This window comes from Carassius carassius, chromosome 34 (assembly GCF_963082965.1).
Source record: "Carassius carassius chromosome 34, fCarCar2.1, whole genome shotgun sequence".
Classification (NCBI taxonomy): Eukaryota; Metazoa; Chordata; class Actinopteri; order Cypriniformes; family Cyprinidae; genus Carassius; species Carassius carassius.
The window spans coordinates 6,631,461-6,655,505 of NC_081788.1; positions in this window are offsets into that span (position 1 = coordinate 6,631,461).

Consider the following 24,045-nt stretch of genomic DNA (forward strand, 5'->3'; position numbering starts at 1 on the left):
GTGCCTATTAAAGTTTCCATTAGCAGTTTTGTTCACTTAACTGCAACCCTCCTTTCATTCAGCTCCAAGCTGTTTTTCTCTTTTTTCCATAGATCAATAATGATTTGCTCTTTTTTACAAATTTTCTCCATTCCGTCATACACTAACTGCAGTCCAGTTAAGTTAAATGATACTACGTATATTGTTGGCATGTTTTGTAGTGTGCTTGCTGGTGTACCGTGTCTTTTGTTGGTCTGGTTTTATAGCGATGTGTGTTTTAGCTGGAGATAAAAATAAAGAGATAGACGGCATGAGAACATGCAAGTTACTGTTAATGTTAAGAGTACATGTAGGTTGATGTCTGATTTATTGGTATGAGGTTTTGTAGTGTGTTGCTACATAATTAGGAAAGAACAAAGTGATCAAAAATTCTCCTAATGGTTGGGGACACTGCAATATTAAACCACACAGATTTGACTTTTACTCTTGAGCCACAAATCTATCCTGTTCAATCAAGTGTAGAAAAAAAGATAAAGCATGAATAGAGGAATGAGGAATGGGCATTATTTTTAAGAACTTTTGCTAGCTATGATTAAGTATAGCTATTACAAATGTTATTTATATATGATCAAGTTCAGCCAAAGAAGTGTGGTTTGAATTACTTGTGGATTATTGTGATGTTTTTATCAGCTGTTTGGATTCTTATTCTAACGGCACCCATTCACTGCAGAGGATCCATTGATAAGACAGTTTCTCCAAATCTTTTCAGATGGAGAAACAAAGGCATCTAAATCTTGGATGCCTTGATGGTGAGTCTGCAAAACAGTTAACATTCAGAAACACAATCTAAAGTCCTGTTCACACCAAGGAAGATAACTATAATGATATCTATAAAGTTTTCATAATTTTTAATAATAATATGACTAAAAATAATAATATGAGAATTGGGAAGTCCACACCACAATTATGATAACACACAGATGTCACAAACTCACCAGCTGCACCATCCACCCACACCCGATCACAATCACCAGATTATTAATTACCTACACCTGAATCCACTTCCCATCAGTCCTGCATGGGTCCATTTTTGGAGACCCGCCCCGGCACATACCCCACAAAGTTCAGCACCAGATCTGGCCCATCACCCGTGATAATATCAAAATTAAATCCGCACCCTCCTGAAACAGGCTAAAGTGTACTTTGTTTTGCGCCATTCAAGTAGCCTATCATCTGCACCTAAATAGGCTATGGAACATGATAACTATACGCAAATAGACCTATTAATGAAAAAAAAAGAACGAGAATAAATACAACCTGAGCCTGTCACTCACAAACAATAGCCTATAGGCCTATGCCTATGCATTTACTTTCCCTTAAGGTTACTGTGCCAGTACCAAAAATCGATCGCCACACACATTCTCAAATGATCTAATGTCTCAGCACACAAATTGCACAGCCAATTGTGTTATCGCCTCCTTCCCCTCTTGGAGGTTTGTAGCCTTTGACAAAGTACCTGTCAATTGTCGCACTTGCAACCTCTGCTGTGCTCCTGCAAGTCTCGTCATGCTTCCTAAGAGAAGATGTGCCCAGCTTCCGGCTATCAAACGCAAAACTTTATGGCATGTTTCGCAAGCCGCAAAGCAGCTTATGATGTTATTTTCCTGATCTCGTATTACACCACACTTTCTCAACACATCCGATTTTGCCTTTAAAGACTCGTTGTCAACAATTTTATATACTCCACTCGCCCAACTTTACTTTTACTTTTGCTCCAACTAGGCTACAAGAAACATCAAAAAAAAAGTTGCACTGTCACAGAGGTGGTGACGTGATGGGTCAAATGTCATATCGTTGCATATGTGTAATGGTAATTTAGACATATAAATATTGCACATATATTTCATCCATGCTACGACCCACCCACAAGGAGTAAATTATCCGCCCGCATCCCCGCCCGTGAATTTTTAGGAACGTCACAATCCACCCTGCAATGAACCTTGCTAATCATCGGGAAGAAGGAGGCGGGAACCGGTGGACAATCAAACAACATTTTAATAAAACAAAATAAACACAAAACAGCGCACCAGCCCCTCACGGACGACTGGTGCGCGCAAATAAAAATCAAAACACAACTAAAAGCCCAGGCCTGGTCCTCTCTCGTCCTTCACTGTCGTCGCTCACTGCACTGTCGTTTTATATCCTTCCATCTCCTACGTGGGACTTGAGACCGGCGGTGGGCCGCAGGTGCCACTGATTTGCCCAATCACTGCCGGCCTCACTCGTGTTCCCACGTCCCTCGGCCCCGCCCCACTCGCCACATACCCCCATCGCCCCTCGCAGGCCGGGGGAAACCCACGAGACTGCGCTCTACTCCCCCCCCCCCTCCCTCCGGGGGGGACCGCTCACGGGAACCTGCGGGAACCTGGGGGTAGGACAGACGAGGCGAGAGAAAAGGAGATGGAAGGAGGAGCGACAGAGACGAGAGAGGGGAGAGAGAAAAAAAATAAATTAAATTCCGGTTCCCAGACGCACTGCTGCTCGGCCCTCCGCCGGCTGGGTGATCTCCTCCACGGTGCCTGGCGGTGGCACTGGACGGCCCTCGGCGGACGGCACGACACCCCTCCGTCGCCCGGTGGACGGCGACGGCTCCTCCGGTTTTGGGCAGCCGGCAGGAGTCCCCCGTTCCCTGCTCCTCCGGATACCTTCACAGAGGCAGCCGCCCCTCCCTATCGTGGGCGGTCGGCAGCGAGCTCGCCCGTCCCCGGCAACTCGCTCCAGTCCACCGCCTCGAGCGTCCATGGCGGCATCCTCCTCGCCAGCTCGATGGCACCACGGATTCACCACAGCGGCGAGGGATCTTCAGCAGCGCGTCCCTCCTTCTCCCGGGCTTCGGCACCACTGTAATGATAAAAGACTTCCTAGTCATCGGGAAGAAGGAGGCGGGAACCAGCGGACAATCAAAATGAAACTTTAATTACAAAACAAACACAAAACAGCGCACCAGCCCCTCACGGACGACTGGTGCGCACAAAATGAAACCAAAACCTAAAATAACGCCCAGGCCTGGTCCTCTCTCGTCCTTCACTGTCGTCGCTCCAATTTTATATCCTTCCATCTCCTACGTGGGACTCGAGACCGGCGGTGGGCTGCAGGTGCCACTGATTTGCCCAATCACTGCCGGCCTCACTCGTGTTCCCACGTCCCTCAGCCACCCCCACTCGCCACACACCCGTTTTAGCCACTTTTATGTGGGTACCTGCAGGTACCCGACCCGTTGCAGAACCCTACTTCCCATGCCCTGTACAGATCTACTCACCTCCCTTCTTCGTCGGCTGGTCTCAAGGTTGTATGCTTATCTTCCTTCACTCCACTTGCCTTCAGTTGCCCGTGACTCCATGACATTCACTCTCTGAGTGGATTCCTGGAAAGATTTCATTTAGCAATGTTATTCTTCTGTTGACTGAGCTTCCAATGACTGTTTTAATTGAACTCTTCCATTTTGAATCTGCATTCTGTTTATGGAAATAAAGAAGTTTGTTTAACTAACATCTGCCTTGTGTCTCTCAGTCCATCCCACAGTTGAGTTTCATTATGGAAACCCGGCATACCCTTTCACCTTATCACTTCACCGAATTGATCCAAGCACTCTGTAAGTTACTTCAGTCTCCTTCTGTCATGCCATCAGCCTCTGCATTTCCCATGGCAGAGTCTGCGACCTACTCCAGTGTGGTGGACACTTGTAGCAGATTCCTTCTCCAGTTCTCTCTCTACTTTGAGTTGCAACCCCATCAATTTGTGAGTAACAGAGCAAAGATCGCGTTCATTATGTTCCTGCTGTCCGGGAGAGCGCTTCAGTGGGCAGAATCAGTCTGGAACTCTCACAGTCCTGTGGTACGCTCCTTAGATGCTGAGGTTGACACCAATGAGACCATCTACCAAGTCAAAGAGATCCTAGACTCCCGATGGCGAGGCGTTCGACTCCAATACCTCGTGGATTGGGAGGGGTACAGTCCCGAGGAGGGATCATGGGTGGACAGAGATGATATTCTGGATCCATCCCTCCTCACTAACTTCCATCAGTGCCCCCCAGATCGACCTGCTCCCAGGGGGCTTGGTCGGCCTTGCTGTTGGTTACAGGCACCAGGAGACACCTGTGAGGGAGGGGGACTGTCACAGACCGCCAGTAATCCAACAGAGGAATCATTTTCAGAATTTTTATCTGTCATTGAATGATAAAATCATTGACAGCAAACCAGAATCCACTCAGCTTTAATTAAAGAACTTTAGCTTTTTCAAGAGGCAGACAACAAAACTGCAGCATGCTTATATTAAACCGAATGTTATTGTTTGCTGATGTGGAAGGAAATAAAACTTAAAGAATATTCTTAAATGCAAACTGAATGTAATGTTTTCAGATACTTTTTAGATATAAGTAGATATTTATATGTAATTTCTTAATTAAATCTTTTGTCTTTTAAATGTTTGACTAAATGAACTATCAAGAATTTATGGTGAACTAAAATATGTTTTACTATAATTTATATTAAAATATTTTATTTTATGTATTTAAAAATTATAATTAAGATATATAATTACACATTTGAATTGATGTTGCAATTTAGTATGTTTAAATTAAGTGTAAATTAAAATGAAATATTTAAAATATATTAAATTTATGACAGGTAAAAATCGATAGCCTGAATGCACTGTAATTTGCTTTGGATAAAAGCGTCTGCTAAATGCATACATTTAATTTAATTTAATTTTAATTTAAATGTAATACAAAAGGGATAATTCACCCAAAAATGAAGAATTGCTGAAAATGTACCAGCCATCCAGGATGAAGATGAGTTCATCAAATCCATCAAACACAACAGGATGTTTTTAACTTTAAACCATTGCTTCAATCCTTTGCTTCTTCTATCCTTAATATAGCTTTTAACATAAGTTTCATAGACAATTGGACGAGTTGTTGGGGTAGACCTGACCTTTTGAAAAGAGATGGTCTTCCTCCCGCCTGGGGTGGTTTCTTACAAACACACAGCTTTTTATGTCATAATATTTTAACTGATGGACTGGAGGCGTGTGGATTACTCTCATTCTGATGGCACCCATTCACTGCAGTGGATCCATTGCTCAGCAAGTAATGAAATGCAAAATTTCTCAAAATCTGTTTCCATGAAGAAACAAATTCAACTAGATCTTGGATGGCCTGAGGCTTGTATACATTTTCAACAAATTTTCATTCATATAAATGCACTAAGTATATATTATTCATGTAAATGACCCATGAGCCTCTAATTTCTCATGACCTTTGCTGCTGTTCATCTGAGAGATTATGACTATGAATATTCTATTTATTTATGCCATTCTCCCCTGCATTTTTATTAAGATTGTAAACCTGTACTTGCGACCCGTACCGTAGGTGCGAATCCTTTATACAGTAGTAAAGTGTTATGGACGTTCTACTCATAAATCAGTACTAAATGCCTGTGATCTCACAGAATACAGGTGTAAAAACTTCTAACTAGGTGTCTTTCCTCACGCTAGTCTCAAACTGACGTCGCTTTCAACAGTGTCACAGTCGACCCTGCCAGTGACCCCGCTGTCTCTGCAGTGTGAGCTGCCCAAATGTCTGTAACCCTGTTAACACAGAAAGGACTGAAAGAGTCGGATGAGTATGGAATAATGTGAGTGTGAGCAGGGAGGGGGTTGTGTACAGCATCATCGACAGAAACTATGGGCTAAAGTAAACATACTCACATCTGGCCTTTGTTTGTCTTTATTCCCAAGGCATGCCAAAACTTCTATTGCCATGCCTGTATTTTCTAAGAGATGCTAAAGAAAATATGAATGTGTTCAGAGAAATCTGAAGCATGATGTAGCAAACAAAGCCAAGGGAACTGAAGTATGTGTTGACCGAACAAAACAATTGAAAATATGGAGATGTAATTTTACTGTTTGCTGTTACCTTCAACCCTTAAGGAAATTAACCATGGTTTTACTAGGAATAAAATCAAACAACCTCAAAATAAATAAATGAATAAAATGTAAATGTAACCACAAATTAACTATAGCTCCCTTTCGAACTAGATGGCACTATTGGGAATGCCTCTGGCATGACCGGTGTCTGAAGCATGAGTTTAAACACAATGAAATTGACATTGGCAGGCAGCAGCATATGATGTCACAACTGGTGAGGCCAAAAGTATAGTATAACAGGGCACCTGTGAAATACGTCACTCTCTTTCTTGATTTCAGGAGACTGTCTGTTTCAGTGTGTGTCTAAATAGGCAAACTATGGCAAGCACTAGCACTGCAAAATTTAGAAAGTGTGTTCATCCATGTCAGCATTTTTTGACACCTGATGACACGTTATTTGTGTTATGTGCCTAGGTGAGGAGCATGCATGCTCAGTCCTTGAGGGGACTGTTTGTGTCCATTGTGAATGCTTTTGCATTTACATTACATTACATCTACATTTAGACATGTAGAAGATGCTTTTATCCAAAGCTACTTATAAATGAGGACAATGGAAGCAATTAAAATCAACAAAAAAGTAATGATATGCAAGTGCTATAACAAGTCTCAGTTACTTAATGCAGTACACGTAACAAGGTTGTTGTTGTTTTTTTTAAATCATATAATAAATAAAAAGAAAACAGATAGAGAAAAATAATAGAGCAAGCTAGTGTTAGAGGCCTTTTTTGCTTTTGTTAATTGTATAATAAATAAAAAGAAAACAAATAGAATACAAAAAGATTAGAGAGGCTAGTGTTAGTTTTCTGAAATAAGCAGATAGTAAATAGAGTGCCAGTCTAAAAGGGACAAGATTTTTTTATTTATTGATTTATTATAAATAATTGAAAGAATAGAGAGTGCTAGAGTTAGAAGGTCAAATAAAGATGGAAGAGATGTGTTTTTGTTCGATTCTTGAAGATGAAGATTCTGCTCAGACTGAGTTGGGAAGGTCATTACATCAGGAGGGAACATTTAATTTAAAAGTCTATGAAAGTGATTAAGTGCCTCTTTGGGATGACATAATGAAGTGACCACTTGCACAATGCAAGCTTCTAGAGGGCACATAAGTCTAAAGTAATGAATTTAGTTAACGGTGTGCATATAAACAAAGGTATAATGTCCATTCTTTTCGGCTCGTTAAAAATTAATCTTGTTGTCAAGTTGTGAAGCATGTTCTAAAAGAAAGGGCCTGATCTTCTTGATGTTCAATAAAGCAAATCTGCAAGACTGGGAAGTTTTAGATGTGGTCTGAAAAAAGTCAGCTGAAAAAAGTCAATCATACAGTAACTCCAACTCTGGCTGCTTTATGGTTGATGTGCCTAACTGGATGGTGAAATTATGAACAATGGGTTCGATGGAACCACATGCAGTTTTGTCTTGGCATGGTAGAGTTGAAGGTAATGATCCTTCATCCAGCAAGAAATGTCTGTTAGACAAGCTGAGATGCGAGCAGCTATTGTCAGATCATCAGGATAGAATGAGAGGTAGAGTTGAGTGTCAAAAGCATAGCAGTGATATAAAAAGCCATGTTTCCGAATGACAGAACCTAGCGATGCCATGTAGACAGAGAAGATAGGTGGTCCAAGAACTGAGCCCTGGGGCACCCCAGTAGTTAGATGTTGTGAGTTGGATACCTCATCTCTCCAAGATATCTTGAAGGACCTTTAGGAGAGAAAAGACTCAAACAACTGGATTATGGTTCCTGAGATGCCCTTTGCCAATAGGGTTGACAGGAGGATCTGGTGGTTAACAATGTCACACAGCGGACAGATCCAGCAAGATAAGTCTTGAAGATTCCTAATCCGCTCTTGTCGGTCTTAAGGCTTCAACAACTGTGAGCAAGGCAGTCTTGGTTGAATGTCCACTTCTGAAACCAGACTGGTTGCTGTCGAGGATGTTGTTCTGTGTGAGAAAGGCAGAGACTTGGATAAACAGCGCCTTCAAATGTTTTTTCAATGAAAAGAAGAAGTGTAAATGGTCTGTAGTTCTCTGAAAGAAATGGGCTAATTGTGGGGTTTTTAAGTAGTGGGGTTATACAAGCCTGTCTAAATGCTGAGACAAAAGCACCAGTGTAAAGGTATGTGTTGATGTAAGTGAGTGCAGCTACAACTGCAGGAGAAATGGCTTGGAGGAGATGAGATGGAATAGGATCAAGTGGACAAGTAGTAGGATGATTAGAGAGGATTAGTTTGGCATTTTCTGCCTCAGAGAGTGAAGAGAAGGATGTGAACGAATAAATGTTTCCTGGTAAGATGTGCTTGACAGATTGTGGTATGTAAAATTGTACACTGATGGTTTTAATTTTATTAATGAAGAATGTGGCAAAGTCAACAGCTGTTAGAGTTGATGCAGGAGGAGGAGGACAAAGGAGGAAGGAAATGTTTTAAAGAGCATGTAAAGAGTTAGACGAATTGTTGTTTTTGTTTTGATAGTATGTTCTTTTAGCAGTGGAGACATTAGCAGAGAAGGAAGAGAGGAGTGTCTGATACACATTAAGGTCAGTAGTATTTTAGCTATTTTAGTCAGTAGCTTTTCTATGAGAAAGCTTCACTCTCATTTGTCCCTTTTCTCTAGGAAATTGGTACAGCCATCTGTATCTTGTGGTTCAGGACACACTGCAGCTAAAGTGAGTAGTGAAGTGACATTCAGACTGGAGAGACTGCTGGAGAGACTGCAGGAGAGACTGCAGTAATGGAGTTTGCAGCTGGAGCTTGCTAGCAAATTTAAGAAATGAATGAATATTTCTCATTCAGCTGTCTGTCACATAATCAAATCCTGCAGCAAGCAGGTCCTTGCCTCAAGCCAAGATGAGCAGGAAGAGATTGATTATGTCTCTGAGCACTCACAGCCCACCTGCCCCACATATGATGAGTTGTTGGACATTATGTCTCGTATAAAAGATTGTATCTGCATTGGAAGCGTGAGGCCCCTTGTAATCACCTCGATGAACACTTTTGTCTGGACCTATGATGGATAGTTTACTAAGTATTGGGCTCTCTGTAGTTTCCTTAGTTTTCTACATTTGGTATAAAATGTAGATGAGCCTATGGCCGGTGTTGTTAGGCCTCCTCTCACTACAGAGAGTCATCTTTATTGAGGCCTCTGTTCCCCTGAGCTCCGCTTGAATAGCTATTGCATGTTGTAGGCTCTCCGGGAGCCTCCTTGAAAGATGTCCTGAATGTGGGGCATAGTTAGGTTTCCTCTCCCTTTGTCTTGCTTCAGGAATTCCATTATTCCTCGTTCGGACAAGAAGTGGATGACATATTTCTCAAGTGCCCTTTTATACTCTCGGCAGCACCAGTTGTGACATCATAGGCTACCGCCTGCCAATGTCAAGTTCATTGACGTGTTTAGACTCATGCTTTAGACATCGGTCATGTCAGATTTATTCCCCATAGTTCCCTCTAGGGGATACAGCGTCTCATTCCCCTTCTCAGGGAAACATGGTTACATAAGTTTTGCTATACTAAACAATTATATTTGTTAGTATAATTGTGGATATACAAATGGTAATCAATACGCAGAAAACCAAAACATGTTTACTACACTTTTACTATAAAAACACGGTTTTCGTAAGGGAAAATACCCCTAAAACTGTTTAAACAACATGATTCTGTTTTCTTGGAGTATTTAAAGGAATAGCTCACAGTAGTTCCCAAAAATGAATATTCTGTCATCATTTACTAACCAGGGTCTGCCAAGTTCCAAAAAAAAACCTTAAAATGACCATTAAAATAGTCTATATAACTTGTACACTACACAGGGCAAAAAGTGTGTTGAATTTAAATAATTTATACATATACATCAGTTCCACATAAATCAATTATGTTACACAAACATAATTTGTTCCCATACTGTAACTTCAATGTCATGGAATACATTTTAAGTAACAATTAAGTAATATCAATATTACACATACAGTATTTGCATGTTAAATCCTAAAGTAGCATAAACATCCCCTTTATTAGCCAAAATTGAACATTAAACATAATTATTAAGTGTCCCGTCTTGTTCAATAATACATCAGATAATGCTTAATTTCAAAATGTGCACTCTTTCCAATACGTCTTATGAACAAAATAAAGCAATGCCAACAGCTAAATTGTTGTTGAACATATATTGCCCTAAACAATTTAATGCAGCAGACTGTACATTTAAGAGAACTGAATACATTAAAAGCAAAGAAAACTGAGTTTAGAAGAAAAACAATTTTCTAGATCACATAATTGTCATGATGGACAACACTGTTGGAATAAATGAAGGAGCCATTCATTTATTAAATCCAACACAGGGTAAATCAACACTTTGAAGCGAAGGAAGTTACAGGTACACAACTGTTAAACCTGACAGAAGAGGAATACACAGACAGGAACTTAAATACATAACAAAACAAGGTAAATGGGAGGAACACAGGTGAACTGAATGACTAATTAAACTAAACGAGAATAGAAAGAAACATGACCAAATATGGGGAAATAGGAACAGGAGCAAAAACATGACAAAACAGGTGCACGATCCTGACAATAATATGATTGAGTAAATCAGACGATCTGTGTTTTCCTGTTTTCTTCAGTGTATATTTGTGTGTACGTTTTCACAAGCTAAATGACAACTTTGAACATAATTAGAAAATGTTCTACTGGTAAGATCGTTAGTTGTGAAATTATACCACATTGGTGGGCCAGCTGTATCTGTGTAAAACTTTATATGTATTGATTTACTTTGTTCATTTTAGTATTTGGTATATATATATATATATATTATGATGGACATCCCATCTCAGGTTCCGAAACAAAACAAAAGTAATCAAACCTACAGTTAGACAGTTTTAATGTGTTCTTCATTTCACAAAAAGTTAAAAGGACATAAAAGTTTGCATAGTTGAAGAAACAATGGCGTTGAAAACAAAAGTTAATATCTGTGTTATTTTTCAGTTCATGTGTATAAAGAATTGTATTTTGGGATACAGTACAGTGTTGAGCATGAGTCAGACATTTACACTGGCATTCATTCACACACACACACACACACACACTGTGTAATTGACTTGCTGATGCACTTGGGCTCCAGCTTCCGGCCGGAAGGATGCTGCTGTGTTCAGCGGAACGCACACAGACCTGGACACACATACACACACACACACACTTTCCAAAACAAAGCTCTCTTTCATGCTGAAATACCTTACTCCAAAAAGTGTTCACAGTTCCTCTTTTGATCTAAATTCATGGGACGCTTTACACATGCACAGTTTTAAAGTTACATGTGTTGCAAAATAATTAAATCTGACTGTGGTATATGAACATCAATTTCAAGACTTCCTTTATATCTGTCGGTATGTGTGCGTATGAGTATAAATATAGACTTTCAAGTCTGGTCTGAATTAAAGGTGTGTGTCTGTGTCTGGGTTTTAAAGTGGATTAAGTTCAATTAAATGTAATGTCTTTATGTAGAGCACAAGCTATTTTTACACTGCCAGGGGCCTTCTTTACTATATTTATATGTATAATATGCTTTTACATGCAGTGTCATGCCCATACAAATCGTAGGTGCCCTTTTTGACTTTCAGCCCAGTGAATTTTGATTTCAGGTTTGTACTGTTGATAATTTTATTATGACATGTTGCATTTTGTGAACCAGCCTTAACAAATCTTACATTTATAATACAATAAAAATCAGAAGAGCCGCTGGTGCCCCCTCAAAAAAAAAAAGGGTTTATGCCTCTGGTTCTAGCTATAATCAGGCCTTATCAGATAATCAGATGAGCATGGGAACTCAATTAGCATGCAAATTGGAAATCGGAGCAATGTTTCTCTCTCAGATTAGCTATCCCCCACTGTATTTGACAGTGTAATACTCCTTATCAGAGCTCTGAGAGAAAGAGAACACAGAAGGAGAGATAGAGTGAGTGCCAAGCAAATGTGAACCAGTGGCTCAAAAGCACTTCCTGTTGGAAAGCTTTAAAATCATAGATTGTGTGCTGCTGTATTAGAGGTGGTATCAGGTAGTAATTTAATACCAACACACTCCATTCTGTACACACCTTAAGGGATAGTTGACCCAAAAACTGCAGTTAATCTACTCATCCTCAGGCCATTCAAAATGTAGTTGACATTTTTCTTCAGTTGAAGAGTAAAGATTTTTAGCTGAAACAATGGTGCTTGGTGATTTACAAAATACATTTCAGTGGCTACCAACACTTTGAGTGTCCAAAAAAGCATATCAAGAAACACAAAATTAATAGCCCTGGCTACTGATGATGTATTGAGGTCTTAAGAAGTGAAACGAACAGTTCACCTACTTCAACAAAACTGATGAAACAGTTCATGGCTCAAGCAGCACAGATGTAAGAGTTACTCACTCAAAATCACTTTCAGTATTAACCAAATGAGCCATCTCTTTGACTTAAAATGAGCCAATATATGAGAGTCACTGAACTGAAACAGCTTGAGGTCAGACTGAAGAATTGATAAACCGGTGATACAAGCATGCACCATGGCCTGAGTATGAGTATTTCGGAGGTGGATGCTACTGTTTGGGATGCAGTCGTTTAACAGTTCTGGGAGGCAATTATACAGAAATACTTTGATGACAGACTTGCTCTGGCATTTCCGAATGACCATATACAGTAACAACATTTCAGGTGCTGTGGAACAAGATCGGTCCACTGGTTAGTCAGGATTTACTGTCCCATAGCCCAAAGTCACATGAGATTTTTGATGCGCTTGGAGGAATATATTAGCAAAATGCATATCAAAAACCACCTCAACAGTATGAAAGTGACTTTCTAAAGGTAATTTATGCTGAGGCAAGCAGCCGTGAATTGCATTATACTATAAGTATGACCAAGAGCATGCAATGATGCAAATTATACAGGAGGTAATACTGTATATACAGGTTTACTTCCGCTTGGCACAGATTTCTTTTATACCAACTGTGAACAGTGTCATAGTTCACATGGACAAATTTGAGATGTGTCCTGGTTGTGGTCCACTGGTGTGGTAAGCATGTAAAATACCATGAATATGATCTTGACTTGACAAGTTAAAATCATGTTTGCAGCAATGCGTACATTTAAATTCAGAAATGCATTTGTTAAAATTGTATATATGTTAAAGTTATATTTATTTTATGTAAACCTTATTAAATTATTTAACTATTAAACTATTTGCACATATACAAGGTAAGTCAGCAACCTGACACTTTACAGCAGGGATCCTCAAATCTGGACCTCAAGATCCACTTTCCTGCAGAGTTTAGCTCTAACCCTAATCAAACACACCTGAGCAGGCTAATCATTGCCAATCAATGTCTTTGGGATCATTAGAAAATCACATGCAAGTTCAAGGACTTTCATTGGGAAAGACTCTGTGTGACCACGCTCTGAAGCACATGTGGAATCAGTCCAGTGCAGTGGTGAGACATCATGGGTGGGATGACATAGTGACCAGGAAGTTTAAATGCATGTGCGATGAAAACAGCATCAGATTCTGATTAGTGAAAGAAGTGCTCACAGGGATGCAGGATGTATGGAACTGAGAAACAGTGTCTCGTTCCCTCTGGGGAACCATGGTTACATCCATGACCTAGAGTTCCCTTCAGGAACGTGAAATGCATCTGGAAGCTTTGAGAATTAGAATACTCACTCCAACATGCTTACAAATCCCTGCCCAGTGTGGAAAACTGCAGGGTCCCTAAAGGGAGGAGGACAGAAAGCCTTCAGCACAAGGGGCAGTGAAACTAAGGTAGGAACTTTAGGCACATACCCTAGCCTAGGTTATAATAATGCCTTAGCCATACCAGGTGCAAACTCCAGAAAGAAAGGGGCCACAGAGAGGGCCTAAAGGTCACCAACTATCTTGAGGGAAGAGATGGCCAGTAAGTCTTTAAAATTCGAACTCCTTATTCTCTATGAGTGTACACACACCGGCAGCGCCATTCAGCATCTTTCCGCGGCGCCCAGCTACGACTCAGGACGCTGTTCAAATTCCTGCCGCGCCATAGAGCGCCATCTGCATAGTTTTATATTAAATAACATCATATTTGATTCAAACCATTATTCATATATTACACCAAGATACCACTGCTGCAAAATACTACCTACATTAGTTGTACAGCTTGAATAAAATGTTAACGTATATAATTAAATGTATAATAAACGTAGTCCTTTTAATCTTTTATTTTTCTCTTGAGACATTTTTACATACGCAAAATATTACAGTATTTGCCTGTCGTGATTACATTCAATGTCGTCGACAGCCACCTAGTGGATTTACCAGGTCACAACCGTCACAACACACTTCAGGTTATTTAAATAGCAGAGTAGCAAACCTCAAAAGACGAAAAACGTCTCTAGGTTACGTATGTAACCCTAGTTCCTCGAGGGAACGAGACGCTGCGTCGAAGCGCTTTGGGGAACGCGTTCAGCGTACGCGACTCTGAATATCATGTGTAATCAGTCCAATGGAAGGGCGTGACGTCACCGACGTGGTGACGTAAGCGACCAGGAAGCTATAAAAGCACGTGCCACGCAGCTGGCGTCAGCTTCGAGTACCAGCAAGCGCCGGCAGGGGTGCCGGGGGTATGGCTCCGAGACGCAGCGTCTCGTTCCCTCGAGGAACTAGGGTTACATACGTAACCTAGAGACGTTCCTCTTCAGGAACTCGAGCTGCGTCGAAGCGCTTTGGGGAACGAGTCCTAACGCCGCCAGACTAACAAACCCCTGCCTGGTGTGTATCCGAAGAGCACAGCTCAGGACAGGAGGACAGAAGCGCCTGGAGTGACTGGCATATCTAGGCCATAGAACCTAACAAATGTAGAGGGCGTGGACCACCCCGCAGCGTTGCAGATGTCCAGCATGGATACACCTGCTAAGAAGGCCTTAGAGGCCGCCATACCCCGAGTAGAGTGAGCCTTGGCTCCCGACAGCGGGGGACGACCAGAGGACTCATAGGTGACGTTGATAGCCTCGACTATACAACGACTAATAGTCCGCTTAGAAGCAGGAGAACCCCTCTTGGGGGGACCGTAGCACACAAGCAATTGGTCAGTTTTTCTCCACAGGGCAGCTCTGTGGACGTATGCGTCCAGTGCTCGAACCGGACACATACAGTTTAGCTTCGCCTGGTCGGGCTCCCAAAAGGGAGGAGGACAGAAGGCCTGCAGCACTACAGGTCGTGGTGTAACAGAGGGAACCTTGGGAACATATCCCGCTCGAGGGTATATGAACGCTTTAGTCATGCCTGGTGCAAACTCAAGATAAGAAGGGGCCATCGAGAGGGCCTGAAGATCTCCTACTCTCTGCAGAGAGGTAATAGCCAACAGAAAAGAGGTTTTAAGTGTGAGATGTCTGTCTGAGATATCTTGAATAGGTTCAAACGGGGGTTTGCACATAGCCTCTAACACCACAACCAAGTCCCACGGGGGAATACGGGACCGTACTGGAGGTCTCAGCCTCAGTGCACCGCGGAGGAAACGTGTAACTAGGGGGTGTCTTCCCAGAGACTGACCGTCGAGAAGGGTGTGGCAGGCCGCAATGGCCGCCACGTAGACCTTCAGAGTAGAGTGGGTCAACCCTGCAGAGAGCCTAGCCTGTAGAAACTCCAGAACTGTACCAACTGGGCAGTTTGCTGGGTCTAGCTGGCGGTCTCTGCACCATGAAGTGAAAAGCTTCCACTTCAGGGCGTACAGTTTCCTCGTAGAGGGAGCTCTGGATTGGAGTAGGGTCTCCACAACCTCAGTTGAGAGACCAGCTGCTACCAGTTGTGCCCCCTCAGGGGCCACACCCACAGCTTCCACAACTCCGGGCGAGGGTGAATTATCGTGCCCTGCGCCTGTGAGAGTAGGTCTGTCCTGATCGGTATCTCCCACGGAGAGCCGTCGAGGAGCGAGACTAGATCTGAGAACCATACTCGGCCCGGCCAGAACGGGGCTACTAATAACAGACGGACCCCGTCCCGGCGTACTCTCGCCAGAACTCCCGGAAGCAGAGCGATAGGGGGAAAAGCGTACAGACGAAGCCTCGGCCAGGTCTGTACCATAGCGTCCAGTCCCAGAGGAGCTGGATGAACTAGAGAGAACCAGAGGGGACATTGTGACGTCTCCTGAGTCGCAAAAAGGTCTACTTGAGCCCTGCCAAACACTCTCCATATCTGATCTACCACCCGTGGGTGAAGTCTCCATTCCCCGGGCCTCGGCCCCTGCCTCGACAGTATGTCTGCTCCCATATTTAACTTCCCAGGAATATATACTGCTCTTAATGAGAGGAGTTTGTTCTGGGACCACACCAGGATCTGGTGCGCCAGCTTGTACAAAGGGCGCGAACGCAGACCGCCCTGGTGGTTGATGTAAGAGACCACTGATGTGTTGTCGGTGCGCACCAACACATGGTGACCTCTCAGGTCTGGGAGGAAGTGCTTCAGTGCACGATAAACTGCTAGCATTTCTAGACAATTGATATGCCATGTTAGATGGCGATCGCTCCACAGACCACGGGCAGGGTGGCCACTCATGACCGCACCCCAGCCGGTGAGGGACGCGTCCGTCGCTAGTGTCACACGGCGACAAGGAGCTCCCAGCACCGGGCCCTGATTCAAGAACCAAGGTTTCTTCCACATGTCTAAGGCACGGAGGCAGCGCCGTGTGACCTTGATAGTGCGAAGCGGATTGCCCCTCGGGGAAAAACCCTTGGTCTTGAGCCACCACTGTAGGGGTCTCATGTACAGCAGGCCAAGAGGTATCACGTTGGACGCAGCTGCCATCAGACCCAACAATCTCTGAAATTGTTTGACAGTGAGTGACTGGCCTTCCCTGACTCTCTTGACTGAGATGAGGATCGACTCGATACGAGCAGGGGACAATCGTGCCTGCATCGCGGTCGAATCCCATACTACGCCTAGATAGGTGGTTCTCTGAGCCGGAGAAAGTACACTCTTCTTGGCGTTCAGTCTCAAACCCAGCTCCCCCATATGTGCGAGAACGACATCTCGATGTCGAACCGCAATCTGCTCTGACTGAGCTAAAATCAACCAATCGTCGATATAATTGAGAATGCGGATGCCCTGCGTGCGCAGGGGGGCCAGAGCCGCATCTACACACTTTGTGAACGTGCGGGGTGAGAGTGCGAGGCCAAAGGGAAGTACTCGATATTGGTAGGCTTCGCCCCCGAAAGCGAACCTCAGAAACTTCCTGTGTTGAGGAAGGATGGAGATATGAAAATATGCGTCTTTGAGATCTATCGTGACAAACCAGTCCTCGGACCTGATCTGAGCTACAACATGCTTGATTGTGAGCATTCTGAACTTCAGTCTCATAACTGAGCGATTTAAGACCCTCAGATCTATAATCGGACACAGCCCCCCATCCTTCTTTGGAACTATGAAATACCGGCTGTAAAATCCGGACTCCCTGTCCTGAGGAGGGACCACCTCGATGGCCCCCTTCTCTAATAGGGTTTTCACTTCCTGTTCCATTACCAGACCCTGCCCGGGGCCCACTATCGTGTGAACGACCCCGTTGAATATAGGCAGCACGGAGCCGAACTGAATGCGGTAGCCTTTTTCTACTATATGCAGGACCCAACGAGATACATTTGGCAGTAGTTTCCACGCTGCTAAATAATCTACTAAGGGAATCAGTCTCTCGAGACTGACCTCTGGTGTAAGAGACCCCCGCAGGGGCGGCGAGCGTCCCAGCCCCGCTACGCGCACGGGCGGAGGATACTGAGAACGATGCTCGCCTGGGGCCGCTGCGCCCTGGAGCACTGGCAGGGTTGGCAGAACGACCCCTAGAGGGCACTGAGGTGGAACGGGCACCGTGGACTGCGGTGTGTACCGTTCTACCCCAGCGGAGGCTGCCCTCTGAAACCCCGGGCCATTGGCGTCAGGGTTTCTTGGCCGAGGACTTCTTAGCTTCGATAACCGCCCTTAAATCTAATTTGGGCTTAGAAGACCTCGGCCTAGAGCGTCGCTGAGACTCTCGTTCCCGACGTGGAGGAGCACGAGAGGCGACGCTCTGTTTCTGGGCCTCGCGGTGTGAGGAGCTAGGGTGCGGCTGGGGCATCTGGGGCACCCATGGATGTAAACTGTTCTCAAGGAAAGGAATTTTCCCTGGGCCCACAGAAGGATCCTGTATAGGGAGCGCAAACACAGACCCCCCTGGTGGTTGCCATACTGCCAGATGGTCGACTAAGGGAATCAGTCTCTTAAGACTGACTTTTGGTGTGCTTTGAGCAGTTAAGTCAATACCCTGAAGTGGATGAGTGGCAGAGAATGACTGAGCTGGCTGCTCTAATAAACTCCTTGGAGGTTGCAAGCGGAGGAGCACGAGAGGCGACGCTCTGTTTCTGGGCCTCGCGGTGTGAGGAGCTAGGGTGCGGCTGGGGCATCTCCTTCCCAGATGCCCCGAGGGAGCGACGAGGGAGGAACTTATGGAACGCCGCCGCCTGTTTGCGGGCCTCCTGGAACCTGTCGACGACAGAATTAACTGCGTCGCCGAACAGGCCAGTCGGCTGGATCGGGGCGTCCATGAGGCAGACCCTGTCCCGTTCTTTCATATCGGACAGGGTCAACCATAAGTGCCTCTCCGCGGCCACCATAGCTGCCATGGACCGCCCAATCGCTCGGGCGGTCTCCTTGGTGGCGCGGAGGGAGAGATCAGCGGTCCTTCTTAATTCAGAAATATCATGGGACTTGATCTCCTCTCCCTCGTCTAGCTCCTTGAGCAGGTCGGCCTGGTACGCCTGTAACACCGCCATGGTGTGCAGACACGCACCAGCCTGACCTGCAGCCGCATACCCTTTGCCTACCAAAGCCGAAGTTGTTCTTAGTGGCTTTGAGGGCAATGCCGGGGCCTTCAGAGACGATGCCGCGCCAGGGGACAGATAGCTCGCAAGCGTCTGTTCCACCCGGGGCATCGCTCTATAACCGTGCTCTCCCATCCCCACTACATTTCCGTAGTAATCAGACGAGGGGATGTAGAGGCGGGCCGAGAATGGACGTTTCCACGACCTGGCGATCTCATCATGCAGGTCGGGAAAGAATGGAAGGCCCCGGCTGGGAGGTGGCTGACTCGCGCGCAGGAAGCGTTCATCCAGCTTGCTTCTCTGCGGTTCGGTAGACTTTTCGGCGGGCCAATCGATACTTAATTTGGCCACCGCGCGAGTAACCACCTCTAAGAGCTCCTCATACTGTAGCTAGTGGGGTGGCGAATCCCTATCGAGCGACTCCACATCGACCTCCTCGGAGGAAGAGAGGCGGAGCGTCGATCCCTCACCCTGAGTGGAAGGAACCGCTGTGCGTGCTTCCGACTCTAGGGATTGGGTGCCGGATCTGGCAGAAGTGGAAGGAGATAGGGACTGGCCCGTCTCCATTCCCTCTACCAGATCGACTTGCGAACCCCAACCGCGGGGAACGCTGGCGAAGGCCCCCTCCTCGAAGAGGGCCCTCCGGGAACGAAGCAGCCGCACCGACATTCGCTCACAGTGCGGGCAGTCGGCCCCCTCGAGAGCCGACTCAGCGTGCTTCGAACCCAGGCAAACCACGCACAGGTTGTGTGTATCCCCACCCGTTATATATCTCGGGCAGGGAGGAACACACAGCCTATAACGCGATTTGGAATCGCCATCTGAATGCTTAACTTTCACCTTGCTTTTTGGCATGTCTAGGAGCTCTTTTAACTGGACAGACAACAGTAAATAAGACTCACAAGACGGACAAATGACATTCACACACAGAGCGCTTGCTGAAAGACGCGAAGCTGACGCCAGCTGCGTGGCACGTGCTTTTATAGCTTCCTGGTCGCTTACGTCACCACGTCGGTGACGTCACGCCCTTCCATTGGACTGATTACACATGATATTCAGAGTCGCGTACGCTGAACGCGTTCCCCAAAGCGCTTCGACGCAGCTCGAGTTCCTGAAGAGGAACTAATCAACAACTAAAGGAAATACCCAGAATTATATGCATCCAACCATAGATTATTCAAAGACAACAAGAGGAAATCATAACGTGGAGGAAGATCGCGTTTGTCATCAGTTTTTCGGGTAAGAATGTCTAATTTTCGATCTGAGGTAAAATGTTTAGTGACAGTCCTTAGAAACGTTAAGAAATAAGCATACACAATATACATTTTTTTAGCTTCTTTGTTTTAATTCAGCAAACAAATCAGTATTAGTAGCTACAGCATTAGAAATGTTGAAATTGCTTATAATAATACAAACAACTGATGAATGGCAATCTAGAATGCTAGTGATAATCTAGACTAAATTATAACACAGATTATTTTCAATAATTAACGTTTAAAACTCAGGAATTATCAATTAAAATAATATATTTAAAATAATAATAATAAATGAATTAAAACTCATTCATCTTGCCGCTTAGAACTTGATTAGATATTTAGCTCCAGTGTACAGAATGTGCGCGTCTGGTGCGATACCTTGAGTTGGCCTACATGTGGCGTGACGCAGCGCTTCTCGTCCGGTGTGCGACCGCCTTTACTGAGAGCTTCTAAGACCACAGCCAGAACCCAGGATGGGACTCTAGAGCGTGAAGCAGGCTTCAGCCTCAAAGGCACCACCAAGGAAACGTGTAACCACTGTGTTTCTCCCCAATGACTGACCACCCAGGGGGGCATGGTAAGTAGCTATGGCTGCCATGTACACCTTCAGGGTGGAGGGAGCTAATCCTAATGGGTCCCTCCTGTCAGACTTTCCCAAGGAGAGTTGTCGAGAAGGGCCACCAGGTCCCTGAACCATACTAAGCCCGTCCAGAATGGAACTACTAGCAGCAGACATACCCTATGTAGGTGCACTCTCTCTAGAGCTCCCGGGAGTAGAGCAATCAGGGGAAACTTTTACAGATGCTGCCTCTGCCATGCCTGTACCATAGCATCCAGTCCCTCAGAAGCTGGATGTGTGAGGGAGAAACAAAGTGGACAATGTGAGGTCTCTTGAGACGCAAAGAGTCCACTTGAGGCTGGACGAACACCCTCCAGATCCGCTCCACCACATTGCCTCCATTCCCTGAGCTTCAGCTCCTGCTTCAACAGGATGTCTGCTCCCTGATTGAGGTACCCATGGATGTAAACTGTTCTCAAGGAAAAGAATTTTCCCTGGGCCCACAGAAGGATCCTGTATAGGGAGCGCAAACACAGACCCCCCTGGTGGTTGCCATACTGCCAGATGGTCGACTAAGGGAATCAGTCTCTTAAGACTGACTTTTGGTGTACTTTGAGCAGTTAAGTCAATACCCTGAAGTGGATGAGTGGCAGAGAATGACTGAGCTGGCTGCTCTAATAAACTCCTTGGAGGTTGCAAGCCTTCCAGAGCCACTGCGATTCCGGGTGGACATGAAACGTTTTGCTCGCTGGCGGCAGCTATGCCCTTAAGCAGCGAGGGAGGCAGGGTTTACAGACCGATCTCCTGAGGGCACTGAGGAGAGGCAGGTATTGTATGATGAGGTGTACAATGCTCTTATCCAGAGTGGGGCTGTCCTCAGAAGTCCAGCGCCACAAGCATCAGAACGAAGCCTTCTTGATGGGCCTCAGATACATCTTCTGCCTTGAAGACTTCAACCAGGAACCACGTTCTGTCTCCAGTTGTATTTGTGGGGGAGCACGAGAAGTGACACTCCGCATTTGAGCCTCACGGTATGAGGATCTGGTAGATGGCTGAGGCTGTTTCCACCCAACAGCCCCAAAGACAGTTGAAGCAGTGAGGAAGAAACCTCTGGAACGGCACCGCCTGCTTCCTGTCCTCCTGCAACCTGTCAACAACAAAACTAACTGTGTCACCAATTGGGCACGTATGCCCAAGCGGGAAGATGGTGATGTGCCATTTTTACAAGAAATACAGCAAGGGTTTTTAACTACAAAACAATACCATTGTATTTTACAATACCATTGTATTTTGTACATGAAATGTATTGTTAATAATAATAATAATAATTTATATATATATATATATATATATATATATATATATATATATATATATATATATATATAGCATTTTAACAAATTTACCATCAATAAATAAAGATGTTAAATCCATTGTGTCAACCAAGTGCTCTCACTGACAGTTCCCCAATTCAGAAAGTGGAGCCTTAAAGAAACCTTTGTGCTGTGGTGGTGCTCGTGCATTCAACTCGTAAATACAACATTTCTGACATGACTTGGATTCACCAAAGTTCTCCTCACTGTTTTTTTATGTGGTGCAGGATTACTTCTGGAGTTGCTTCTGACAGTAAATGTTCATCAAGAAATCATAACAACAGTGATATTATCAGTAACTAGGCAGTTATTCTGCATTTTTGTCCTCTGCCAATAAAAATAGTTCCAAAAAGAGGCTAAACGTTTTGCATGTGCTGCTAAGAAATGGACAGACTGAAAGCCAATGTGGAATATTATTTGAATCGAACTCAAAGTAGCCATCTGCTTCAAGCTTCTCTCTGGGTTTTACATCTTCCTCTGTGAAAGAAACCCCATTTCGAATGATTTCCAAAAACCTGAAGGCTAAAAATTTTGCATGTTGCTCACATACTCTCGTCTGGAACAGATGAGCATGATACAAACAGTTAATATCCTAGTGCATTTAAATATAAGTCTTTTAGAAGCTCTTGGAATTAACTGTTGTAAAAACTGTTAGAAACAAAAATAAATATCAATTGTATTGAACAAACTGCATGATACGTTGCCATTTTTCTATAATTGTCTTATTAGGGAAAGCACAAAAGTCAATAGTTAATATGTCCTGGATATGACAAGATCTTTGCATTACACACATACATATGTAGTCTGGGTCTTTCTCACCATATTACAATTTGGTAGCAGAGACCAACCAAGCCACTGAAGCCCACTTCTCACTGGCCCACAGGTTCCTTGTAGCCATTTGAAGGAGGCTAATTGAAAACACTCTTCTGTGTGAACAGATGACACACTCACACACACACTTAGACACAGCAAGCTCCTCAGAGCCATTTAAAAGGAGTGTAATTGAAAACACTGGTCTGTGTGAACGGATGTGGGCATGGATCCAGGACTTATTCCTGAAATTCTTTCACTGGAGACAGAAGCAGATGAGCCTAAAACTGAAACCAGATGGCCATGGAAGAAGAGGGATGTTTTAGTGTTAGGAACAGGCCAGGTAAAAGTTGTTCATACACTTGCTTTGCTCTCAGAGATTCACAGCTCTATTGGAATCTTGTCCTGTAGAGAAACTTATCCATATGAACATTTTGGAGATAGACACCCGAAAGATATTTCACCAAGAAATGACACTAATTACATATACTTTCCTCAGTTGGACAAAAGCCAGTTTAATAAAAATGAAAACAAATGACATCCCATCATATTTACACAGAATTTACATTCCATCCGTAAATACATTAGGCAAAACAACATTAGGCAATTATGTTTGAAAGCTCCATTGAATTCTACTGGTAATGATAAAGTCTATTGGTTGCTTTTAGAAAATGCACCCCAGAATGCTTAAATAACATCTGACCAACTAGTGGAGTGTAAAACTTTAGTGACAACTTCTCAATGGGTAAAAAGGATAAACCTACTTCGACATACCAAGCTCAGACATTTAACATGTTTTATAGTAAGACCCTATCCGGGGGTTGTTCCATAAAAGACGCTTAGAAAAGCGGGGATTAAACTCTAAAAACTGGACTTGAATGAGCCTAACAAATAAGTTGGGGCTAAAGTGGTTCCATAAAAGGTAATTGAAGTTCACGCAATCTCACTAATTTGATCCAGGTTTATCTAGTCTAAATAATTGCTCGTGCGAGCTATTCTTAAGAAGCCCTGATAGTGGAGCATGGATTCATCAATTTACCATGGCAACTAAGGAGAAAGAAAGAGCAGCGATGTTTACTGCAACTGAGCAGCGTTTGCGTCTCGAGACTTATGAAGAATTTAAACATATGATTACCAAAAAAGGGAATACTGCAGCTATTAATAAAACAAGAGAGAAAGGCTGGCAGGAAATTGCTGATCGTCTCAATGCGTAAGTAGAAACTAATATGAAATGTACATTTTCAC